The following is an 11,612-nucleotide window of genomic DNA, read 5'->3' on the forward strand; positions in this document are numbered from 1 at the left end:
GTGTCATTACCCAACAACACTGAGACGTATCAGACAAGTAGTGCCGGCTGAAGTGGAATAAAGCTTCAAAAATAAAATTGATAAATAAAACAATTTTTAAAAAAAACACAGGGATAAAGGCAGATTTTTGTCTAGAATCAAAAGCCTTAGTGATTTTTTGTCTCGGAATCGACACTTGAAATGACTCTTTGGCTCCCCCTCTATGCTGGTAGTTCAAAGGAGTCGTTTGGCTTGAGTGAACAGTTTGGTTCTGAATCGACACTGAGAGAGAGAGAGAGAGAGAGAGAGAGAATTGAATTTTACAAAAACCTTTATTCAAACATTAAAAAAACATCAGGTTGATTACATAAAAACTAAAACAAAACATAAAAACACATTTTCAACACCTGACCATTAGCTCCATGGGCTAGCAAAGATCAACTCACTCTCTACCACACTGCATAGGACATCATTATAACACCATTCAGACTCAAACACCTCAGTATTGTTCATGTTCTTGTAAAACCCAAACTCAAAAACAATTCTGGATCTTACCAGAGCCATGAACAACTGTAAAACATTCTGACCAAATTTGCCTTCTATCTTGTTTTTCCTTGAATTATAAATAGCAAGTTTTGCTTGGCCTACAATAAAATTAAGCAATTGCCATTTAAATCGAGTTTTTGACTGTAGCCAGCTCCAAAAATGAATGCAAGTGAATTAAAAACCTCCCCACATTTCAAAAACAGAACAGACAGGGTATTAAAAAGAGAGTTCAATCTCTGACATTCCATAAAACAGTGAAATATCGTTTCTCTAATTCCACAAAAAACACATACATCACTTACGCCTGGATTAATAACATTCACAAAAGAGTTAACAGCAATAACCCCATGTAATATTCTCCACTGGAGGTCCCCAGATCTTTTTGTGAGTGGCGGCTTGTACAGAACCCTCCAGACAGGTCGTCTGTCCATTTCCCCACCAAACTTGTCCCTCCACACTGTGTCCGGCCTGCCATCCAAAACGGACTTATTAAAAGCCTTAACCAAGCACCTGTATAAAATCTTGCCTGACACAGTGTGAAGGTCCAAGTCCCGTAGGTCAGAAATATCTAACAAAGGACCCGAGCCTTCGCCTAAGGCCGGTGTCAGTCCAGTTTCTGGGAAAGGATCTTCCCCGTTGGGCACTGCCCTGCCACTCCCATAGTCCTTTAACAAAGCCATTTCTTCTTGTGAAAGCCTTTGTGTCCACAGCTCAAGTATGGTCCTGGTGTGGCGCAAGGACCTCTGTTTCAACACTGAGGACACAGCGTGCACATCATTCAGGTTTGATCCTGCCACAGTCACTAAATTCTGTAGTAACATAGTCCCAGATGCACAAAGTCTCTGAGTAAGCCCAGGTACTCCATCACCTGACACATCCAGTCGAGCTCCTTTAATTAAAGGTTCTTTCAGCAACCAGAAAAGTGAGGTGGTCAGTCGACGACTCTCAAAAAATCCCCATATTTTAAAAAGTCCACGGTAAAAAAGTGGTAATCCATTTAAATGCAATTGTTTGTAATCCATTAAAAACAAAGCAATGTCCAGTCCCAGGCCATCCACCCTGTGCAGAATAGAACAAGTGACCCTTCGCCACACCAGATCAGCAGGCCCAGTCAGGAAATCCTGCACAAACTGCATACGAAAAGTTGCCAGTCTACTCGCAAGATGCACTAGGCCTTGTCCTCCCTCTTCCTTTGGGAGAAAGAGCACAGCTTGAGGAACCCAATGAAGCCGGTCCCAAAAAAAATCCACTAATATGGTTTGCAGCCGCGACAGTAGTTCAACTGGGGGATCAACACAGGACAGCCGGTGCCACAGTACTGAAGCCACCAAATTGTTGACAACTAGTACTCTCCCCCTAAAGGATAGCTGTCCGTGAATCCATTTCCACCGTGCTAAACGACCAGCCATTTTCTCCACCACACCATCCCAGTTTTTAAGCTGTGTGACTTCATCCCCAAGATACACACCCAGATACTTTATCCCCCCAGTCTTCCATAACAGACCACCAGGTAAAACTGGCAACCCTTTTGCCCAGTGACCCACTGCTAAAGCCTCACTTTTTCCCCAGTTGACCCTTGCCGATGAAATAAGTTCAAAGTCCCGTACAATGGCAACCAATCTATCAACATCTTGCTGTCCATTTACCATAATCATCACATCATCTGCATAAGCAGATAGGTGATGCCGATACAAATCACTTTTACTTAGAACTACCCCTTCACTCTGTGTGCGAATTTTATTCAGCATTGGTTCAATGGCAAGAGAGTATAACATGCCTGACAAGGCACATCCTTGACGTTTACCACGACCAGCCTGAAATGGAGCACTTAAGCCCCCATTAATTTTCAGCAAACTTTCAATATTCTGGTACATTACCTTAACCAAGCCCATGAAAACTGGGCCAAAGCCAAAAGCTTCAAGAGTATGCCAAAGATACTGATGTTCAATTCTATCAAATGCCTTCTCTTGATCGATAGAAATGAGACCTAAGTCAAACCCCAAAATCTTAGAGATTTCCAAAGCACCTCTAATTAGGTGAATGTTGTCTCTAATGGACCTACCAGGCACACAGTAGGTCTGGTCTAGATGAATGACCTGCCCCATCACATTTTTCAGTCTATTAGCCAGAGTCTTGGAAAACACTTTCAGATCAGTGCAAAGGAGACTCACTGGCCTCCAGTTCTTTATGTCTTGCAGGTTACCCGCCTTAGGCAGAAGGGTGACAACAGCCCTCCTGCAACTTAATGGCAGGGAACCATCATCCAAACTCTCATTGAGAACAGCTAGCAGATCGGTCCCCAGCTCTGTCCAAAAGGCCTTATAAAATTCCACAGGAAGGCCGTCGATACCTGGGACAGTACCACCCTTCATGTCCTGCAGGGCAGCATACAGCTCCTTCTTGCACAGAGGCCGTTCCAGCTCTGCACATGAGCGCTCAGAAACCCTAGGTAAACCTGAATAAAAACCAGAGGCCAGTTCTCCATGATCCACATGCTCACCTCTGTACAATTCGCTGTAGAACCGTACAGCTCTCTTCCTTATCTCAGCGGGCTCTGTCAACTCTAGTCCTTCCTCAGAGCGCAGAGAGTGAATGATACGACTCTGACCATTCTTTTTTTCCAGACTGAAGAAAAACTTGGATGGGGCATCCATCTGTGTCAAGCTCTGATAACGCGATCGGACCAGAGCCCCCTGTGCCCTGATGCCCAAAAGATCTCTAAGAGCAGAAGTTTTTGATCTAAGAGTTGTGACATGACTTTGGTCTCTAGTTGTATCTATAAGGCATTGCAACTGAACTATCTCATGTTCTAATGTTTTCATTGATTTGGCAATATACTGTGACATATTGAAAGTATACTGTTTACAAAGTTGCTGTATTTCAACCTTGCCATAATCCCACCACTCACGCAGGTTACAGAACTGACCCTTCCTTATTTTGAAAGCATTCCAAAAAACTGAAAAAACACGTTTAAAATTCATGTCACTTAACAGGGAGGTATTAAAATGCCAGTAAGCACTTTTAGGCCTAATGTTAGCAATAAAAGCCGAACATAAAATCAAGCTATGGTCAGAAAACCCAACAGGTGCAATCATACAACCCTTAACAATGCTAAGCTGGTGCTTAAAACAATAAATCCGATCCAATCTAGCCAGTGACATAAAACCATCCCTTGCATGGGCCCATGTGTATTGTCTTGTATTCTGATTAAAACACCTCCATACATCATATAACTCACGAGCTCTAATTAGCTCACAAAGGGTACGCTGAGATGCAGCATGTGGTTCAGTGTGATTACGGTCCATGGTGTCATCTTCAGTACAATTAAAATCACCCCCCACAAACAGGTAGTCATCAGTGCTGCAGTTCTGCAGAGCTGTACTAACAGTATGTAAGAAGGCCACCCTGTCAACACCAGTCGTGGGAGCATAAACGTTAAAAATAACTTTAAAATGTTCAAGTTGTGCTCGTACAATCATGCACCTGCCATTCATCACCTGCTCAATATCACAAGATGTTGTCCTGAGATTTTTAGAGAAGAGAACAGCCACCCCACCTCTGGTAGAACTCAAATGACTGAGGAGAACTTCACCTTCCCATTCCTTTTTCCATTCAACTTCATTTTCATCATCACTGTGTGTTTCTTGGACTAGCATGATGTCAATCCCCTTCTGTCTGATCAATTCATATAACAAAGCTCTTTTATAGCTGTTCCGTGCCCCATTTAGATTTAAAGAGCCCACCCTTATCCTGCTCATGAGTGAAGAAAAGAGGAACAGTAGAGTGAAAAACAAAAAAAAGCTAAAGCTAAGAGGTTTCATAACCATCTTCATTCTTCAGTCCTAATTTCAATTTTGGAACAATTTTTTTTAATCGATAAATTTCCTGCACAGTAAACTGGTCCTCCCCTTCATTTCTCATAAGAGCCCGGACAGAGTCTATGAATAATTTCCTGTCAGGAAAGAACTCCTCAACAACTACACCTTTCATGTTTTTTGTTTTTGTCAAAAAAGACCTAATCTTGTCGAACATGTATGCACTTCGACAGCTCCTCTGACTTTTAACATCAGACAGATCACTGTCAGTGTCATCAGGGGTACCAGAACCAAGAACCTCCTTCTGCTGCTCACTCTTCTGCCCACCTGCCTTCTGTGTTTTCCCTTTCTTTTCCCCATCTTTAGTCCACTTTGTTTTCAATTTTCGCTTTCCAGAAGGAACTCTGAAAAGTGTCTCCTCTACCACGGAGTCAGTCTCCATGTCCTCCCCATCCAAACTATATTCTGCAGTATTAATAGCTGCAGCACCACCTTCAGCTACAATAGTAGCTGAGTCCCCTTGAGACCCTGAGCCTTCCTGCACATCATTTTTACTGTCCACACCAATGTCCCCAGCGCCACCAGGCCCAGCCACAGCATCATCCTCCCCAACCTGAGTCTGTGTGCCTGAGACAGTGTTCTCACCCACACTTTCAACCCTGTCCCCTGCTGCACTAGACCCAACATTCTCCCCATGTTCCCCAGTTCCAGCACTCCCAGGTCCATCGTCTGCACCACCCGTGTGGTTTACACCTCCCCCGTCAGGTGCAGAATCTGAGGCCTGTGATGTACCTTCACTTGCCTCAAAAGGACACGAACGCCTCAAATGCCCCTCTTGCCCACACCCAAAACACTTCATGTTGTCAGAAGTGGCAAAAACAACATAATCAAAACCATCAATTTTGAATTTGCAAGCAATGTTCAGATCTTCAACGCCACTCTTCAAAACCATGTATACCTGCCGTCTATAACAGACAACATGCCGTGAACGTTGACTTCTCCCACCGTAGTGGATCATTTTTATGGTAGACATAACTTGACCATAACGTGAGAGTTCTACAATCAGTGCTTCATCAGACATGAATGGTGGAACATTTGAAATAGTTATTCTTTTAGCAGGTCTAACGAGGGGCATTACAGGTGTAAACGTGTCCTTAATCACAACACCGGTCTGTACCACAGAGTTTACTTTCTCTACACTGTCCAGAAAAATAACAACTGCACCGTTCATCCTAGATGCAGCCAAAACACTGCTACAGTCAACTACATCTCCCACAGCCAAAACACAGTCCTCCACTGAGCACCTCATCTCAGGTGCAAGTCTAATCCCATGACGGCGAGTGAGCTTCTCCAACTTAGCTTTATCCACCGCCGCCATGGCGACCGGCAAAAAACGCCGGCACCCGGCGAGTATAAACACCCCCCCCCCCCCCCCCTTCTAACTACAACCGCACACCGTCACTAATACTGAAACAACTTAATACACAATCTAGCACAGCACAGAAAGAATACAAAAGTTAGAAACTCACTCAAACTGCAGCAGTAGAGAACGCTCACACTCAGCTCCACTCACTCACGCACGCACACACGCGCTCACTCACTTCCGCTCAGAGAGAGAGAGAGAGAGAGAGAGAGAGAGAGAGAGAGAGAGAGAGAGAGAGAGAGAGAGACATACATTGCACTGTATGGTAGTGAGGTGTGGGGGCCCCTAACTCAAAATGATTTTTCTAAGTGGGACAAGCACACAATTGAAACTCTGCACACATAGTTCTGCAGAAATCTTCTCAGTGTGCAGAGGAAGACCCCCAACACGGCCTGCAGGGCAGAATATTAGTGGACAATACCCACTAATATTCTGCATTCAGAAAAGAGCTCTAAACTTCTGGAAACATATCAAATCCAGTGTCCCCCACTCACTCCATTATAAAGCACTGACATGCCAAGAGCTGAACATGGAAAGGAGTCCCCTAACCCAGCTGGTCTCAGTGACCTAAAACACACTAACATCACACACACCAATCAGCCTCACCACACACTCGCCCAAAACATTAGACCCAACCAAATTATGACCAAACAAAAACAAAATTACATCAAATACTGGACTGAGACAATACAACAACAACACAGACTCCAGTGCTATTCAGCCCTGAACCGAGATTACTCTCTGGCTGCTTACCTGATAGAAATGAAAGAGAAAAAACTAAGGAAGGTTTTGACGATGTACAGACTGTGAGCACAGCCTGGCCGTCGAAACCGGGCGGCACAGACAGAGCTGGACACCCAGAGAGGCCAGGCTGTGCTCTCACTGTGAGCTGGCAGTGGTGGAGACAGAGCTGCACTTCCTAAAAGAGTACCTGAAGTACATCTCTATCAGGAGTCTATACTATAGGAAGATCAGCAGCATCTCCCCTGAGTTCCTACACTGAGGAACTCACACAAACTGCCCTACATACTGGGAGAGAAGAGCGGACTGATCACACATGCTGCACAATTTGTAGAAGCGTGTCACAATCTGAGGGACAACCAGTGAGGCTGATCACAAAGTATTATTGATTATTATTGATATTACATTGGGTTTTATTTTTATTTATTTATTTTTTTTCATTTTACCATATCATGTTATTTTTTTACAGTTCTCCAAAAGTGCCACAAACGGTCACAAGATCTCATATTTACGGTGGCCGAGAAGTGCAAAACAAATTAACATTTTAGAAAACAAAATTACAAAAAAACAAAAACAAATTTACAAGAGCTGAAACATTTTTACCAATGCCGAGACAAATTTACAAACGGCCGATCTGACGGAAATGGTAGGTACAATACACAGGAAGTGCTTGTTGCTTACCTGCTGCCAATCAAACTGTTTCTCGGGGGTAAAGTGAACGGAGTTTGTGATGGTAACGCTAAACAATGTTTTGTCTATTTTGTGGAAATCATTTTATCCAGTTGACCTGCTTTTGTTTTTCTTGTAGGAAGTTTTTGGATTGTTTGTGCAGATGTTTAGACGTGGCCTGTGCATCTCTATCTACCGTCCACTCTTCTAAACATCTAAGGAATTCAACAAGAAAAATAAAAGCTGCCAACTGGCTGACATAATTAACACAAAATGGACAGAACATTGTTTATTAGGGACGGAACATTTGATACCGAGACTTTGAAGCTTGTTTCACTTTTGTAACACTGGACTCAGTGTATCGGAGCTTGTATTAAACCAGCAGGAATGTGCGGGACTGATTCAAAGCTTTGGTGGTTTTATCTCACTGACTATATAAGAGACAGTCAAACTACACTCTAATAAGTAATGTGTCATTTTTTCTACACAACTACTAGGGCTGCACGATATATCAGTTCAGCATCATCATCGCGATGTGTGCATGCGCAATAGTCACATTGCAGGACGTGCGATGTCATTTAATGCAAATTAAATCAAATACGTCATGCTTCAACTTTTTTGCTGCTTGACACAAAACTAAAATTCACACCGTTCTCATTTTCCATGACGTATCTACACCAGTATGTTTGAAATCCTAGTGAGCCGCCTCGCTGTCTTACTGCCTACAAATGCAGCTGCCTCAGTAGAGAGGATTCTAATAAGTCATTAACTTTTATAAGGCAGGTTATTTGAACGCGCTACTTAGCGATTCCATCGGGTTTCGCGTTTAGCATTTAGCATCTTGCCATTAAAACCAATAGAATGATGTGGGACGGCGCTAACATGTCAATATAACATCTCGATTCGCGTACAGATAACTGTTACATTTGCTGACAAGCCCAAACTTGCAAATAAAAACACTCGTTAAAAATCAATAATTATTTATTTACGTTTGAAAATAACTTTGTCCGCACCGTCAGCCATGTTTACTTTTCTGTGAGAGAAGAGATGCCGCAATGAATTCTGGGATTGCCTTCATCACTAAGAACACGACGGATGCTCACTCGTTCTTGAGTCAAAATAACATTGAAATATTAAGATGCCTCAGTAGTGAACTTAGTAAGGCATCTCGGATTTGGAACAGGTGTATAGCTGCTCTTTTGTTTGTATAGTTTTTTTTTTTAAATAATGGACAACTACTGTGTCCTGTGGTCTGTAACATGTTTTGTGTCATTTCTGGCCACTTTTTACACAGACATGTAAAGTAACTCCAATAGTTAGTCTACACATTTATGTGTAGAACTGTGAGAAAATACATTGTTTAAAAATATATATTTATTCAATTTTAATTACATTTGTTGGATAAAATAATGGCATTTCTGACTAGAAACATAGATTTTTTTTCCCATGAAAGATTAAAAATAAATTAATAAATAAAAATATGCGTTAACCAATCACATTTCTCCTATCAAGTATATCTGTGTTTCATGGTTGATTCCCTCTTTTTGGACCATGCAAGGAAAGGAGCAGGACTCATCCTTATTGGTAAGTTGCAAAAGCAGTGGGGTTTTAAAATAGTCTAGTATTGAGTATGTTTTATTAATCTTTATTTAGTTCATGTTTATCAGTGTTTTGTTGTGTGTTTTATGAAGTCAAGCAAAGCTATAAAAAGTAGGTTTTAACCCTGTGACCTGTTTTAACTTACAATAGACTTACAATTGACTTAGTTAAGTAAAAAGGAGGCACTGAATTACATTAATATAAACCTAAGTTTGCTTTTCTGTTCCTATTCAGTAATAAATGTTCCGTTAAACCTGACTAGTCTTTCTTTTTATTGGTATTATTTATCGTTAGCTAACTGGCGTTTCGGAAGAATCGGTTCTTTAAATCGAATCGTTAGCAACATTGCTTATTGTTATTAGCATTAAAGCTGGTAGTGGTGGATATATTTAGGGTAATGCACAACTCTTCCAAAATTCATCATCCGATTTACTTTATTCTGGTAAATTAAACATTTTAGCTTGTATGCTGTAACTGTAGTTTTCAGGTGACTTGTTTAATAATTTGTTAAACAGCCTATGTGAATAATTACAGACATGACAAATTTGGAGGAATATTAGTTGTGTTCTGATTACTTATTTGGTTGGTTGACTAATCAGAATGTTATTCAAAATATTAAATGTTGTAAATGTCTTATTCAGTTAATATTTTGTATTGTGATTACACAAGACTCTCAGAGAGAAACACAGTACCTTGTAATGATATTTTTTGTCTTTCTTTTAGGACAGAGAAACAGAGGTTTTACGAATTTTTGCAACCATCTTTAATAATGGAAAGAAGTTCAAGCAAGATATATTTTGTACCTTTACTGTTAAACTGTTTGTAATCTTGTTTTAATTTATTACTTGTCACAAAAAAGAATGTTATTTAAACATTTGTAATATTATACAGTACAATAAAATGGCTACGTTTGTATTAGTCTTTATTTTACCCATTTTCTTGATTACACATAATCAACACACATTGTGTAAGAACAACACATTGTGTGTGTTAATTATCCTAACACGGTGGGTGTGCAAAAACAGGATGATACATTTACTGTGTTTAAATCAACATATAGTATGTGTCGTCCCTGAGCACACTCCTCACATGTGTTGAAATTCCACACAGTGTGTGTCGTTTTTAACACATTTCTTTTTAGAGTGCAGGGTTACCAACCGCCCCGTAAAATACAGAATCGTTCTTTATTTGGAGACTAAACGCCACGTTCCGTATTGAACTGATACAGGACGAGCTTTGTATGAAACAGAAAGATACTGCTGCTACCGTGGGAATTAGAAAGCGTTTGGTTATTATATTAAGTAGTATTCGCTTTAATTCTTAGTAACGGTGTGTGTGCGCAGGTTTATCAGCATAACAACCTGTTTAATACACCGCTGTATGAGTAGCGCAGTGGGCAGAGTGCCTTGTTTTGTCTAAAATATGGTTCTGACTTATTATTATAAAGAATGAAAATAATATTTGTTAAACACCCTAAATAAAACATTTTGATAATGTTCTCATGAACACGTGAACATGAAGACACGTTATATTTTTTATAGGTGCAACCTTAACCACCCCCCTCCTCCCCCACTCAGGTATTTTCAGCACAATCAGGAAAAACTTCAAAAGCTTTAATGAGGCTTCATCTGCACATCACTATTGTTTAGTGTTACCATCACAAACTCCGTTCACTTCATCCCTGCAAAACAGTTTGATTGGCAGCAGGTAAGCAACAAGCACTTCCTGTGTATTGTATACCCTTTCCATCAGATCAGCCGTTTGTAAATTTGTTTCGGCATTGGTAAAAGTGTTTAAGCTCTTGTAAATTTGTTTTTGTTGTTCATTTGTTTTGCACTTCTTGGCCACTGTAGTTTTTCCTCAGTAAATCGATCCACAATCGATTTGATGATTTTTTTTGTAACTAAAGTTTAATTTTAATAATTTTGCAGTTTTAAACATGTTAAAAAAAGAAATTCAACAGGGCTTCTATGCAACCCTAAACCCTATTACAATGTACTATAATCGCCATATTTGTCGCATTTTTTAATATTGTACAATTAGGTGAGACAAACAGCAATTAGAGACATGACAATGTAGCCAAAAAATAACCCATACTAGGAAATAAGACAGAGTAGGAGAACAGAGCAGTGAATGATAAAAAATTCATATTAGGTCAAACCAGTAAAATTGTAGTGAAATTGAAATAAAACAAACAAATAGCTTTAGAAACCTTTCAGTGCTTGTGAAAGTAGCATTAGAGACATGTTAGGATAAAAAAAATACTAAAACACCTGCAGCGGTGTAGGAGGAGGTGTAGGGTGAATAAAACATGAGGGTAAAATTGTGTTTAGGAATGTGTATTATATAAATGGACAACGCTTGTGTTTGTTGCTAGCTTTTGCAGGTGTGTGTGTGAGAGAGAGAGTAAAAAATGTAAGTAAAATAGGTGGATATGTCTCACCTGGACTGCTAGAGCCATTAATGTTATGTTAAATTTGGTGTTAGGGTCATGAATGAGTGATTAACTAAATAAACAATGAATACATTAAACAAATAAATAAATAAAAATTGTTTTAAAAAAGTTTTCAGATTCTTCTGTGCTGAACAATACTGATTTATAAAGTCTTTATAAGTGACATCTGTGTTAAAAATGTGTTTGTATATTTCACTATATTGTGAGAAATGGGACGTTATAAGTCATATTCTGCTAAAGCATAACGTTTTATAAACATATTTCAAAGTCAGACACATCTTGATTAAAGTGAAAGTGATCTCAGCTGTGTATCAATAAAAGCCAAATAAGTGAAAGAAGACATTTTATGTGTCGGTGTCAGCTGTGTTAAAGCCATTTCTGAGTT

This window comes from Trichomycterus rosablanca, chromosome 15 (genome assembly GCF_030014385.1).
Source record: "Trichomycterus rosablanca isolate fTriRos1 chromosome 15, fTriRos1.hap1, whole genome shotgun sequence".
Lineage (NCBI taxonomy): Eukaryota > Metazoa > Chordata > Actinopteri > Siluriformes > Trichomycteridae > Trichomycterus > Trichomycterus rosablanca.